This window comes from Pinus tabuliformis, chromosome 4_2, assembly GCF_031772625.1.
Source record: "Pinus tabuliformis cultivar Carrire ecotype Pingquan chromosome 4_2, CPIR1, whole genome shotgun sequence".
NCBI lineage: Eukaryota > Viridiplantae > Streptophyta > Pinopsida > Pinales > Pinaceae > Pinus > Pinus tabuliformis.
The window spans coordinates 277,380,257-277,393,684 of record NC_142304.1 but is presented as its reverse complement, the minus strand read 5'-3'; the positions used below and the strand labels follow the sequence as shown (position 1 = coordinate 277,393,684).

Sequence of the window (13,428 nt, the reverse complement as noted above, 5' to 3'; positions counted from 1 at the left end):
GCAGCTCCATCAATCACCAAATCAACCTGAGCGTCTGTTGAGGGTGATAGATCCCTTGATCTGTGCCTGCGAATCTTGCATCCATTCGCATCCTGGGCGTTCTGAGAACCCATGGCTGCTGAGGGCTTCGCGGCAGCTACCATTCCTTCAGAACCTTCCAATTGCAATAGTTAGTTATGTGTATTCTGAAAATGAATATTTTGTAAATAATAATAGTTTGTGGAAGAATTTATAAAAAGCATGCCATCAACTACACAATTGATATCTACAAAAATAGAAGGCTAGAAAATAAGAATTTTAATTTATAAGATCCAATTTACATGGTTGGTCAACATGTAGAAATCCCTTGTGTCATCGCTCTGTCCAAGTGGGGAATAATAATATGACAGTCGAATCACTATTGTTGTTGGCTGAATGACTTGCAATTGGCTTTCAAGCTACTGGTTCACCACAAGTTGGATCTACAAAATATTAGTTTTATTTGAAGAACAAATAAAGCTAGGATAAAAGGTCCAAATTTATGAAATTATTAGTTTCTTCCTTCCCCACCTTTCCATTGTTGTTATTATTATTACAATACTAATAAAATATTATTATTATTACCAGATAGCTCCCTGGATGTCGTCAAACAATTAATATTTATTTTATTAGAACAAATCAAGGTACGGATAGAAAGCTAGAATTTCTGAAATTATTAGTTTCTTCCTTCCCCTCTTTTTCACTCTTAGCATTATGACACTTCCTTTCACATCCTACAGTGGATTGAACTTGCAAGAAAATTCGAGGTGAACCTTATACCTCTGCCTCTTCTGTTCATTTTTGTACAAAAGGAGGTACATACATCTTCAGTGCATATTTCTAGCCATTATCAACACCTAGTACATGCTTTTGTATACAGGGAATTAAATTTTCATCATGTTTGAACTCAACAATTTGCCTTCCAAGCTTGGCTAAAATGGTTGTTGGGCTGAGGGCCTCCACTACAAATATTTTTATTGACAATGGCCCTTACAGAGAGTTTATTTTCAAGCATTTTCAAGTGGCTTCTGTGGATGAAGAAAGTGCAGCAGTGGTTCTAATAAGTTGATCAGTCTATAAAAGAAATTCACATCTGAAGCCCTGAGCAGGTTATGAGTGAGACTTTTTGCCTCTACATAAGAGTTCATTAGATATTGTGTTCTACAAACCCCTCTCACATAGTCAACTGCATGACTGCCCTATTCAAGAAGCCAGCGATTCTAATAAGCCTGTGAATGAAAATCACCTATATTTTATCTTGATTTAAGTATATTTCCAGTAACAATTCACCAAACCATAGTCAGGCTATGTGATGAAACAATATCACCAAAAGTTCAAACTAGGCATGTTACCAATAAAACTGTTGGCTAAACCTATAAACAATCTTAATCATCCACTTCTACCTGCCTTCTTAGTATTAGGCCTTTACCAACAGGTGTGTGATTAAGTTGTTTCTCATCTTTTATCAGCTACCAGGTTTGACAGAAAAGAAGTGCAAATTTCCTGCCTCCACTATCTAATAGATCTGCTAATTTCTAAATCATTCAAAACTTGAACAGGGCCAATATATTGAAATAACATTTCCTTTGCTCAAAATTGTTTCAATCTATGATTGTTTATATAATCGTCTGACAACTTGTATATTTTTATAGAGGAGTGTGGTTTCCTAGCATGCTTATGTATGAAATTAGGTCCAAGATAAATGGTAGGAATTTGACTGATTTTAACGTTTGAGCATTTTCAAAGCTTTTCAGGTTCAGCTAAATAAAATACTTAGCTTGTTGTTTGTCTACTTTACAGTTTCCAGCAGCAAACAGAATTTACTTTTATACTGGAGTCTAGCCTTGAACTCTTAAATAGAACTCTACACATGTATCCTTTCTATTAAGAGTGCTGATTTTTGTTCGTTCATTTTCTTTTCGACTGTGACTGATGCTTGTTCAAAACAATGTTGTCAGACTCTTTTCGAACTCCTGAATCTTGCCAAGTCCACTGAGTCGCCACTGAAAGGAGTAACTCCTAGACACTCTTCTGTCATAATCCCCACTTGCCAGACTCCTCTGAAACTTGCAAACACATATTCTGAGTATTTTTTTTTCTCTTTGCCAAGTCTGAAAGATTCTGCTGAGTCTTCTTGAGTCACAGCCCAGCCGAGTCTTAGAAGAGTCCAAGTCTGACAACATTGGTTTGAAACAATTTCTTTTTCAAGTCAGGTCAGCACATCTTCCTGTCCTTCCCACAATATTTATGTATGTGTCCATGTGTGTAGGATGTGTATGTGGATCTATTGCCCACTTTATTTCGTTTGAGTGAATCAATCATTGTTAAGACGAACTTTACAACAAACCAGTTTGTAAGTGAGGTGTCATGAACATACCTCTCCACAAAAACGCTGAACTCTTGTGAAATACAAAAGTTGATTCATCTATGGAATGAAATTTTTTTTGATACTACCAGAGTCAAACTGGATCGAGAGAAGTTTTTGTCCAATGTTTATTGAGAGTAAAATTAGTCTTTTAACTAGATGTTTTGTATAGGCAATTGTTAAAAATGGTCAACTAAGGTCAAATTCCACTATGGACGGCTCCTTTGTATGAGATGATGATGGCATTGGATTCCTCTTCTTGAGAGGACGAATTTTGACCTAAAGTACGATGGATTCTCACAGGAAAAAATGTATATTTGAAGTCAAACCCACAATGTTGGTTTTGGTCAAGGTCAGCCCCACAGTCATGTACACTCATGAAGCCCAAAAGGCATGGCCTTTGACCCACATTGAATTGTATAAATATAAGATGAGTTCACTCCATTTTGGCATCAGCACACATGATTTTCTCTTTCCTCTCATGATGGATTCAACTTTCTTTGAGAAACTATCTCTCTCCCATACGTGCAAATTTCTGGAGGACGGATTTCCTATGATTTTCTGCAGTTGACTTTCCTAGTACACAGAGCAGCATTCACTAGGCACTTTGACCAACTGTTTGACTGCGACTTTGATGGATTATTACTCTGCCAGCTAGGTCGCACTTGTGAGCAAAGGAACCGATCACAAACTGAGGTGTTTGACCACAAGTCTGAGGCAGGTTTAACTGCAGACTGTTGACCAAGTTTTGACCAGACTTTTGAAGGCTACCTTGACTGCATTTTGACTACCTAGAGAGGGTGAATTTCTCTCTCCTTTTACCAAATAGATTGGGCTGATTTGACTGAGCTGTTAACCGTTGACTGCTGATTGGTTAGGATAGCTTTGACTGTTGTTGACTTCTGCATATGTGACTTTGACTTTTGGACATTTGATTGGGATCATCTATGCCAAGTCAATATATTGAGTTTGACTAATGTATCATTGTACTTATGGATTTCTCTCTCTATGAACATTTGATATTATCAAGAAGAAAAGATCTGCGGGTTTTCCCCCTTGTCGGGTTTTGCCCTAGCTTTAAGTTTAAATCATGGTGTCCTCTTATCTTGGCTTGTCTTTTGCATTTATGTTTGATGTTTTTTCATCAGTTACTGTCATGTGATAATGGTCAACGTGATTGCTAATGGATTAATGGAATTAATAATGGGCTAATGGATTAATGAAGTAACTGACCTCTGACCTAAGCAAAGAACATGTTAACTCAAAAATTAACATGGTATTAGAGCTAGCTGAGGTCAAGCCCAAGCAAGAGGAGGAATGCAATCTCAAGAGATGAAGCAGTGGACTGTTAATGTATTTGAAGTATCTTGTTGCAAGCCTTAGAAATCATGAGAGGTCTCGAAAAATAATACAAGTCTAGGTATATGCAAGCGCTGGGCTAAATAGCTCATGAAGGCCATTAATCAAATCTGAAGATGTTAAAGTCCTCCTTCAGTAGCTAAACCATGTGTCATGATAAGAAGTCAATGAAGAGTTTTGTTTTAAGAATTTGTTGATCTGAGTCCAATCTTCTCACTGGATAAAGCAGTCAACAATATGTTTGAAGATCTGATCCCTTTGGCACCTTTGCATCAGAATTATGAAGCTAGCAGTCCTTCCATCCAGTGACCTGTGCTCACATAAGTTCAAGTCTTGTAAACAAAGATGTCCAACAAGCAAAGTTATTGAGGATCAAACAAGTGACTCTAGGGATACATATATTTATTTGGATTTGATCAATGAATTAAAGAGAGTCCTATGGAGCAATGAAGAACCAAGTTGTTGGCCTAGTTCTCTGAACCATTAAGAAGGAGCCAAGTGTTCCTATTGTTCTGAGCATAAGAAACAATAAAGGTCTGCTATGCAATGGAGCTATCTCTCTTTTACATTCTGGGCATAAGTATGCTTTTGGATAAGTCTTTTGAAAATAACTTTATTCTCCTAAGAGGCCAAGAAAAGTGCAAGAACACAAGAATATGCCAAAGGTCATTTCATGAAGCCAACCTTGGAGAAAGGATTACTCTGTTCTCGATCTTGTGGTATGGAGGCAGAAATTTTATGGCTCGATGAACTCTGTCTTAAATTCTCTCTTGCTCTTCAATTCAGACAATGAATCCGACCTATTCATGCCTCTTTGTTCTCTGAGTTACTGAAGAGAAAAAGTTTTGTTAATGTCGATTGTTTTATCTAAGAAGATTCCTACTTATTCCTTGTGCTTGTAATAAGGCCAAGAAGCCTATGTCACATAAAGCACTGCTATATACTATCATGCTCTGTGAATTTGGCCGACCAGTATAGGTCATTGGGGCTGTGATTTCTTGATCTCCAGGCTATAAAAGAAGAAAGGTGGTGGACTTCTCATTCCACATATTTGTAAGGAAGCGGAGAATCTTTTAAAGGACAGTTCTAAGGCCCTTCATAATTTAAGGAAGTTGAGCTTCTGTATGCAGATATTTGCAAGCCTTGAAAAGACAATCAGTGGGCATCCTATGTCATCTATATTAGTAAAATCAAGGAACCCTATTTGTGTATTGAAGAAAAGGCCAAGTCCTTATCAATGTTACAAGCACACACACACACACACACACACACATATATATATATATATATATACACACACACACAAGTGTTAAAAGCCTGTTCCATTCAAGCCAACTTGCAAATCAATAAGGAATATATATTCATGTCTTGAAACCTTCATAAGAGGTGCCTTGAAGCCAATAAAAATAGAGGATGCAGTTATGAGAAGGGATGGTCCCTTTAGACATCAATCTGAAAATGATTTTTGAAGAATAGTAAAAGCCCTCCATAATGTCATTATCTAGCAGTTGATGTGATTTTGTTGAGAAGGTTTAGTGGCAACACTCCATGTGATCCTAGTTTTGTCTAGCAGCTGAAGCAAAGGAAGTTCATCCAAGAAAAGTATGCAGCTCCTTTGTGTTGGCACCATTGGATAAGGGTGACAGTACCCTTGGAAGTCTGGAAGATAGAAGAAGTGTGAGGCACTTTGGAGCAGACCCCTGTAGTAGCCTGTATGAACATAAAATCAGAGGTATGGTATCTCTAAGGGTGCCTCATGAAGAACACATTGGAACAAGGATGTGCATGGCTGATCCTATGTCTTGGCGAGCACGATGAGCAGAGGGAACTGTGAGGACCCTGATTTTGGCATCTTGATTAGGGCATTGAGCAATTTGATGCGTTGAGCTAGGATCTTATGAAAGACGGTCTTATGAATATGGATGCCTAGATGCAAAGGACCCCTCCTCATCATGGATTAGGTAATTTAATGCATATTACCCATTTAATGCAGTAATTTAATTTTTTTAGGTACTTTTGATATGCTATTTGCGGAGGTAATATTTCAATGTTCTTACAATAGGAAAGTCCTCCTTCAGCAGCTAAACCACGTGTCATGATAAGAAGTCAATGAAGAGTTTTGTTTTAAGAATTTGTTGATCTGAGTCCAATCTTCTCATTGGATAAAGCAGTCAACAGTATGTTTGAAGATCTGATCCCTTTGGCACCTCTACATCAGAATTCAGAAGCTAGCAGTCCTTCCATCCAGTCATTCTGAAGCTAGAAAATCCAGAAATTCAAATTGCAGATCTGTTTTATATATTAATATGAATATGAAAATCTTGGAGCCCTAAATCAAACCCAGATACATGAACCATACACTGAAAGTGGCACATATCTTAAAAACAGGCAAGGGCATCATATATATTCCCATAATTGAAAATTAAAATACATTACAGAGAGAAATGTTTATTTGTTTTAAGTTAAGGGACCTTAAGCCCATGAAACTTAAAACTGCATCTACAAGTAGCCTGCTCACTGCCTCTTAAGTGGCTTCTCCAAGACAACAGAGATATACATTTCTTTGAGCTCGGACCCTCTATCCAACTTAGGGGCAACAAACCATTTCAGCTTCTTATACCCTAGCTGCTCAATCATGGGCACATAGATCTTCAGCTGATCCTTTGTGCGGAAAAAATGATCTAGCCAGAACAAGCCTCCAGGCCTCAGAATCCTGTAGATATCATAGAGTACAAATTCCAGCAGCTGTGTGGGAATCCAATTGCTCAAGACATGCAAAGAATGAACAATGTCCAAAGTATTTTCAAAGAATGGCATCCTCTGTGTTATAGTGATATACATGGGAATAACCCCTCTGGAGGTGATGAAATTGTTGAAGGGCCCATTCAAGTTCATGGAAGTCGTAATAATTGTTACATTCCACGCCCTCATTCTCACAGCGAAAGTTCCTATTCCTCCTCCGATGTCCAACCCAATTTGAATTGTCTTCTTCTTCAGATTCAAGACCTTGTCGATAGAGTAATCCATGGAGCCACCGCCATTAGGGTGCGACAGACTACAGGAAGAACGCAATCCTGGTGGACTGCTTAATATCCAATACGCATCATCACCCAGCCTCGCCCCTTTGAGACTCTTGCCTTCAGATAGAACACACTACAGCAAGAATGTAACCCTGGGGGACTGCCTAGGATTCAGTATCCACCATCACCCAGCCTCATACCTTCGAGATTTAGTAGACACGCTTGGACTTCTCAAAATACATTATACCCCATCTCCTAGCCTCGTGCCTTTGAGATTTCCTACCATTTGGGTAGGGTCCATTACAGTAAGAATGTAATATGGGTGGACTGCATAGTATCCAATATGCATCGTTACCCCAATCTCATCCCCTTTGAGATTCCTGCCATGAGGATAGGGCATACTGCAGTAAGAATGGAATCCTCGTGGACAGTTTAGTTGAGAAAGTAGACACACCCACTATTCAAAATGAATATGCACCATTTCCCATCCTCATTCCTTTGAGACTTCCTGCCCTTAGGGATCAGGACAGGGCATACTACATTATGAACTGAATACTGATGGAATGCTTAGTGTCTGACATGCACCATCACACAGTCTCATCCCTTTGAAACTCCTACCATTAGTTTAGGGCAAACTACAACAAGAAAGGAATTCAAGAGGACTGCCTAGTATCTAATATGCACCATCACACATCCTTTGCCCTTTGAGACTCCTGCCATTTGGGTAGGTCACAATGGACACAACAGTGAAAAATGAAATCCTGGTGGACTGCTTAATATTAGAAAGCGGACACACTTGCACTTCTCAAAATCCAACATGCATGATCGCTGGCCTCATCCCTTTGAGGGTTACTGCCATTAGGGTAGGGCACACTACAGTAAGAATGGCCGGATGACTAATGCCCTTATGATCTTAATTAAACAAATAACTGGCTGAATTTAATTAACCAGAAATTAAATTTCAGGCCATATCATCAATCACATAATAGCTGGAAATTAAATAGTGGAAGCATAAAACAGTTTCACACATACAGAGGTAATTTATCCTTCAAAATCAGATTTTCATTCTTTCAAAAACACTTACGAAGAAACTTTCATAGTGTGCTAAAATCCAGCAGCTCTATGGTCAACAAATCACCCTAAACTGAGCAGTACAGTTGGCCCGAGAGATACGACATACTGTATGTCTGGACTGTGTTGCTTTATGGATTGCACGGCCCTATCTGCATGAACATATGGAACTATTTTGTAAACTACATGGAACTGCCTAGATCCGTATGAATGTACATATCTGCTCTGCATGGTCTCTCCCTGCTGTCGTATATTCTCTCTCGCTCTTCAATTCAGACAGTGAATCCGATCTATTCATGCCTCTTTGTTCTCTGAGTTATTGAAGAGAAAAAGTTTTGTTAATGTCAATTGTTTTATCTAAGAAGATGCCTACTTATTCCTTGTGCTTGTAATAAGGCCAAGAAGCCTATGTCACATAAAGCACTGCTATATACTATCATGCTCTGTGAATTTGGCCGACCAATGTAGGTCATTGGAGTTGTGATTTCTTGATCTCCGGGCTATAAAAGAAGAAAGGTGGTGGACTTTTCATTCCACATATTTGTAAGGAAGCGGAGAATCTTTTAAAGGACAGTTCTGAGGCCCTTCATAATTTAAGGAAGTCGAGATTTTGTATGCATATATTTCCAAGCCTTGAAAAGACAATCAGTGGGCATCCTATGCCATCTATATTAGTAAAATCAAGGAACCCTATTTTGTGTATTGAAGAAGAGGCCAAGTCCTTATCACTGATACAAAGAGTTTGGACACAGTACACAAATTCTACATTTCACAGCGATAAAAATAACGTGATTTTACTGTATACTGTATCTACTTGTTATTCCATTCGTAATTCAATCTCGATGAATTCCAATTAATTTGCAGTTTCACCATTGCAGTCAAAACCTACTAAACATGGCCATTGAATTTCAACCCTTGACCATTACATACGAACCATCCACATTGTTTCAAAAATTAATGAAAACCACGGCACGGTAGAAAATCCAGAAATTAAAATTGCAGATCTGTTTTATATATTAATATGAATATGAAAATCTTGGAGCCCTAAATCAAACCCAGATACATGAACCATACACTGAAAGTGGCAAATATCTTAAAGACAGGCAAGGGCATCATATATATTCCCATAATTGAAAATTAAAATACATTACGGAGAGAAATGTTTATTTGTTTTAAGTTAAGGGACCTTAAGCCCATGAAACTTAAAACTGCATCTACAAGTAGCCTGCTCACTGCCTCTTAAGTGGCTTCTCCAAGAGAGCAGATATATACATTTCTTTGAGCTCGGGCCCTCTATCCAACTTAGGGGCAACAGACCATTTCAGCTTCTTATACCCTAGCTGCTCAATCATGGACACATAGATCTTCAGCTGATCCTTTGTGCAGAAAAAATGATCTAGCCAGAACAGGCCTCCAGGCCTCAGAATCCTGTAGATATCATAGAGTACAAATTCGAGCAGCTGTGTGGGAATCCAATTGCTCAAAACATGCATAGAATGAACAATGTCCAAAGTATTTTCAAAGAATGGCAGCCTGTGTGTTATAGTGATATACATGGGAATAACCCCTATGGAGGCAATGAAACTGTTGAAGGGCCTGTTCAAGTTCATGGAAGTCGTAATAATTGTTACATTCTGCTCCCTCATTCTCATGGCGAAAGTTCCTGTTCCTCCTCCGATGTCCAACCCAATTCGAATTGTCTTCTTCTTCAGATTCAAGACCTCGTCGACAAAGTAATCCATGGAGCCACCGCCATTAGGGTGGGACAGACTACAGGAAGAATGCAATCCTGGTGGACTGCTTAATATCCAATACGCATCATCACCTAGCCTCACCCCTTTGAGACTCTTACCTTCAGATAGAAAACACTACAACAAGAATGTAACCCTGGGGGACTACCTAGGATTCAGTATCCACCATCACCCAGCCTCTTACCTTCGAGATTTAGTAGACATGCCTGAACTTCTCAAAATACATTATACCCCGTCTCCCAGCCTCGTGCCTTTGATATTTCGTGCCATTTGGGTAGGGTCCATTACAGTAAGAATGTAATATGGGTGGACTGCATAGTATCCAATATGCGTCGTTACCCCAATCTCATCCCCTTTGAGATTCCTGCCATGAGGATAGGGCATAATGCAGTAAGAATGGAATCCTCGTGGACAATTTATTTTTAAAAAGTAGACACACCCACTACTCAAAATGAATATGCACCATTTCCCATCCTCATTCCTTTGAGACTTCCTGCCGTTAGGGATCAGGACAGGGCACACTACATTATGAACTGAATACTGATGGAATGCTTAGTGTCTGACATGCACCATCGCACAGTCTCATCCCTTTGAAACTCCTACCATTAGTTTAGGGCAGACTACAACAAGAAAGAAATTCAAGAGGACTGCCTAGTATCTAATATGCACCATCACACATCCTCTGCCCTTTGAGACTCCTGCCATTTGTGTAGGTCACAATGGACACAACAGTGAAAAATGAAATCCTGGTGGACTGCTTAATATTAGAAAGCGGACACACTTGCACTTCTCAAAATCCAACATGCATGATCGTTGGCCTCATCCCTTTGAGGGTTACTGCCATTAGGGTAGGGCACACTACAGTAAGAATGGTCGGATGACTAATGCCTTTATGATCTTAATTAAACAAATAACTTGCTGAATTTAATTAACCAGAAATTAAATTTCAGGCCATATCATCAATCACATAATAGCTGGAAATTAAATAGTGGACAGAGTAATTGACCTTTCATATGATGCCATTGTTCATTTTTATTGTCTGAAAATAACATTCATTCAAATTTAATATGAATAAATAAGATACGATTAATTTCTATTTTCTGAAAATAACATACATTCAAATTTAGTATGAATATGTAAGACAAGATTAATTTTTATTTTCTAAAAATAACATTCATTCAAATTTAGTATTAATAAATAAGACATGATTAGAGTGAAAAATATTCCATTAATCAGGATCCATTTCATTCTCATCGTCTTTTTCTGGGTGGTTCTGAATTAAAATCAACACTGCATTAGAAGAACAATTCGACTTTTGGACACCATGGTTTATTGGGTTTGTATTAAATATTCAGAATTCATTAATGGCATCATGCAACTCATCCGGTGATGAAGCTCAGATTGTGAAACCAATCTCCATGTGTGTTCTCTATGATCGTGCTTTTAGTTACTTGGCAGTGGAGTTTCGTACAAGTAGTTTTCTTTGATGTTTCACTTTCCTTCTATCAGCAACAATTATGAAAGTACTTTTCTTTGATGTTGTACTTTCCTTCTATCAACACCAATTATGAAATTTCACTAACCACATCCACTGGTTGAATGTTTTGCTGGATTTACCATTTTCACAATTTCTAATGCTTTATTAAATGTGTTTCTTAACCATAGCACCTAAATCGTTGCGCAAATTTCACTCAGCACATCCAGTGGTTGAATGTTTCACTGGATTTACCATTTTCACAATTTCTAATGCTTTATTAAATGTGTTTCTTAATCATAGCACCTAAATCGTTGCGCAAATCATTTATTTGTCAATCGAAGAGAAATTTAAATAACTTTATTATATTTTTATCACAAGAACAAAATATTTTTAATTTTAAAAATAATCACTTCATGGAAACTCAACTCATAACAAAATTAAATAAACCGCTAAACAAGTATAATGTAGAATTTCTTAAAACACAGTCAAACATTATATGTTTTCTTCTTATGATTTGATCTCAAGTTCTACAAATATAAAAAACAATCCAACTGTAAAGAAATCCATAAAAACCCACACAAGTCACTTTAAGACAAATAATGAAAATTTGAAACCTTAGGGCGACTGAAAAACCACTTAAAAAGCATCGACCGCATTGTGAGCAATACACCAGAATGTCACGGTTTTGAGTCTACCTGTATAATTTTCGAGATTAATGCATATGAAGATTTTCTGGTCGTGATGGGCGTTGAAAACGTAGTCTAGTCATGCAATCAACATAGCCTTGACGAGCCAACTTGCAAATCAATAAGGAATATATATTCATTTCTTTGAAACCTTCATAAGAGGTGCCCTGAAGCCAATAAAAATAGAGGATGCAGTTATGAGAAGGGATGGTCCCTTTAGACATCAATCTGAAAATGATATTTGAAGAATAGTAAAAGCCCTCCATAATGTCATTATCTAGCAGTTGATGTGATTTTGTCGAGAAGGTTTAGTGGCAACCCTCCATGTGATCCTAGTTTTGTCTAGCAGCTGAAGCAAAGGAAGTTCATCCAAGAAAAGTAACTAACCATATTCTTCGACGTTTCTCCTTCACTAGCATATCATCTCATCTCCTCAATGGCTACATACAAATTCGTTGTTTCTCCTTCACTCGAACATCATCTCATCTCCTCAATGGCTACGCACAAAAATTAGAAAACAATCAGAATCTGCCACCATATTGATTATATATAAATGAGATAAACAGCCCAAACGAACAAAACGTATGCAAGAAAATGTCAGCCCTTTAAATTGAAACAAAAGCATCCCTCGTATCATCTACTTTCTCAATAGTAAATCCTCTTGTTTAACCTACTGCAAATCGGAGCTTATTTCAAATCATTCGCTAGACCAAATTAATAACCAATAATTGCCAAAGGAAAATAGAGAAAAATTAAAATTAAAACACATACCTGTGTATTGAAATACGTTGAAATCGAAAAAATGGTAAAACCCTTCCGCACAATAGTAAACCCTTTTAATTTGTGACAGGTTCAGTCTGAAATCGAAATAAGAAATAATAAGCATTAACTTCTTCCAGGGTCATCGCCATATTTTAACGATTTTTTTCTGAACAGACATCTATAGGGTGAGCAGTTTACCAAATCAAAAACAGAATGACGAATTTGTATCAACGAGACGAGGTGGTATCAACGAGGCGAGTGTCAATCCGCCCTTAGACGAGTCTGTTTTGTTGCGAATGGAGTTGCAGCTAATTTACCCACAGAAACACTGAAAAAATAAAACTCTTCAATTTCACAACCCATAACGCTCCACCTTCACCTCAACCCATCACGCTCCACCTTCACCTCAACCGGATATTTGATCCAACGGTAGCAATTATTCGAATCGTGTAACATCAAATCAGACGGACGATAACGATGACAGCAAAGACCACAGGAAATTTCATCTCAGAGGGAACACCGTAATTAATAGCAAGTTACCCCTGACGCGGATATTTGAAATTAGAACTTATTTTGTGTGTAAAAAACCTAAAAACGGGCATATTGGCGTCAACTTTAACCCCTGTCCCAATCCAATAGGTGGGATCTGGTTTTTTAAGTCTGATTTGACTGTATATATGATGCTAAATCCATAGTCGAGAAATTCGAAAATTAATTGAAAGATTTTCTCCATCATGGTTGTTGGGCTGATAAGAAAGTAGCAAAGTGCTATTTTCTGGTTTCTGATTGTTGACAATAATTTCGAGACGAGGAGCGGTCTGTGGGGGTCGTGGCTCGTGCGAAGTGGTGATGGCGTTGGCGTGAGTGTGCTTGCCACGCTTTATTATTCTCACTCACGCCAAAAGGAAGGAGCAGGGTA

The 13,428-nt window shown here is 38.0% G+C and overlaps 2 pseudogenes; both read right to left on the bottom strand.

Moving 5' to 3' along the window:
• Positions 1-6,256: 6,256 nt before the first annotated feature.
• Positions 6,257-6,769, bottom strand: LOC149169064 (putative methyltransferase At1g29790 pseudogene; annotated as a pseudogene).
• Positions 6,770-9,062: 2,293 nt separating this feature from the next.
• On the bottom strand, positions 9,063-9,575 carry LOC149169063 (putative methyltransferase At1g29790 pseudogene; annotated as a pseudogene).
• Positions 9,576-13,428: the final 3,853 nt, after the last annotated feature.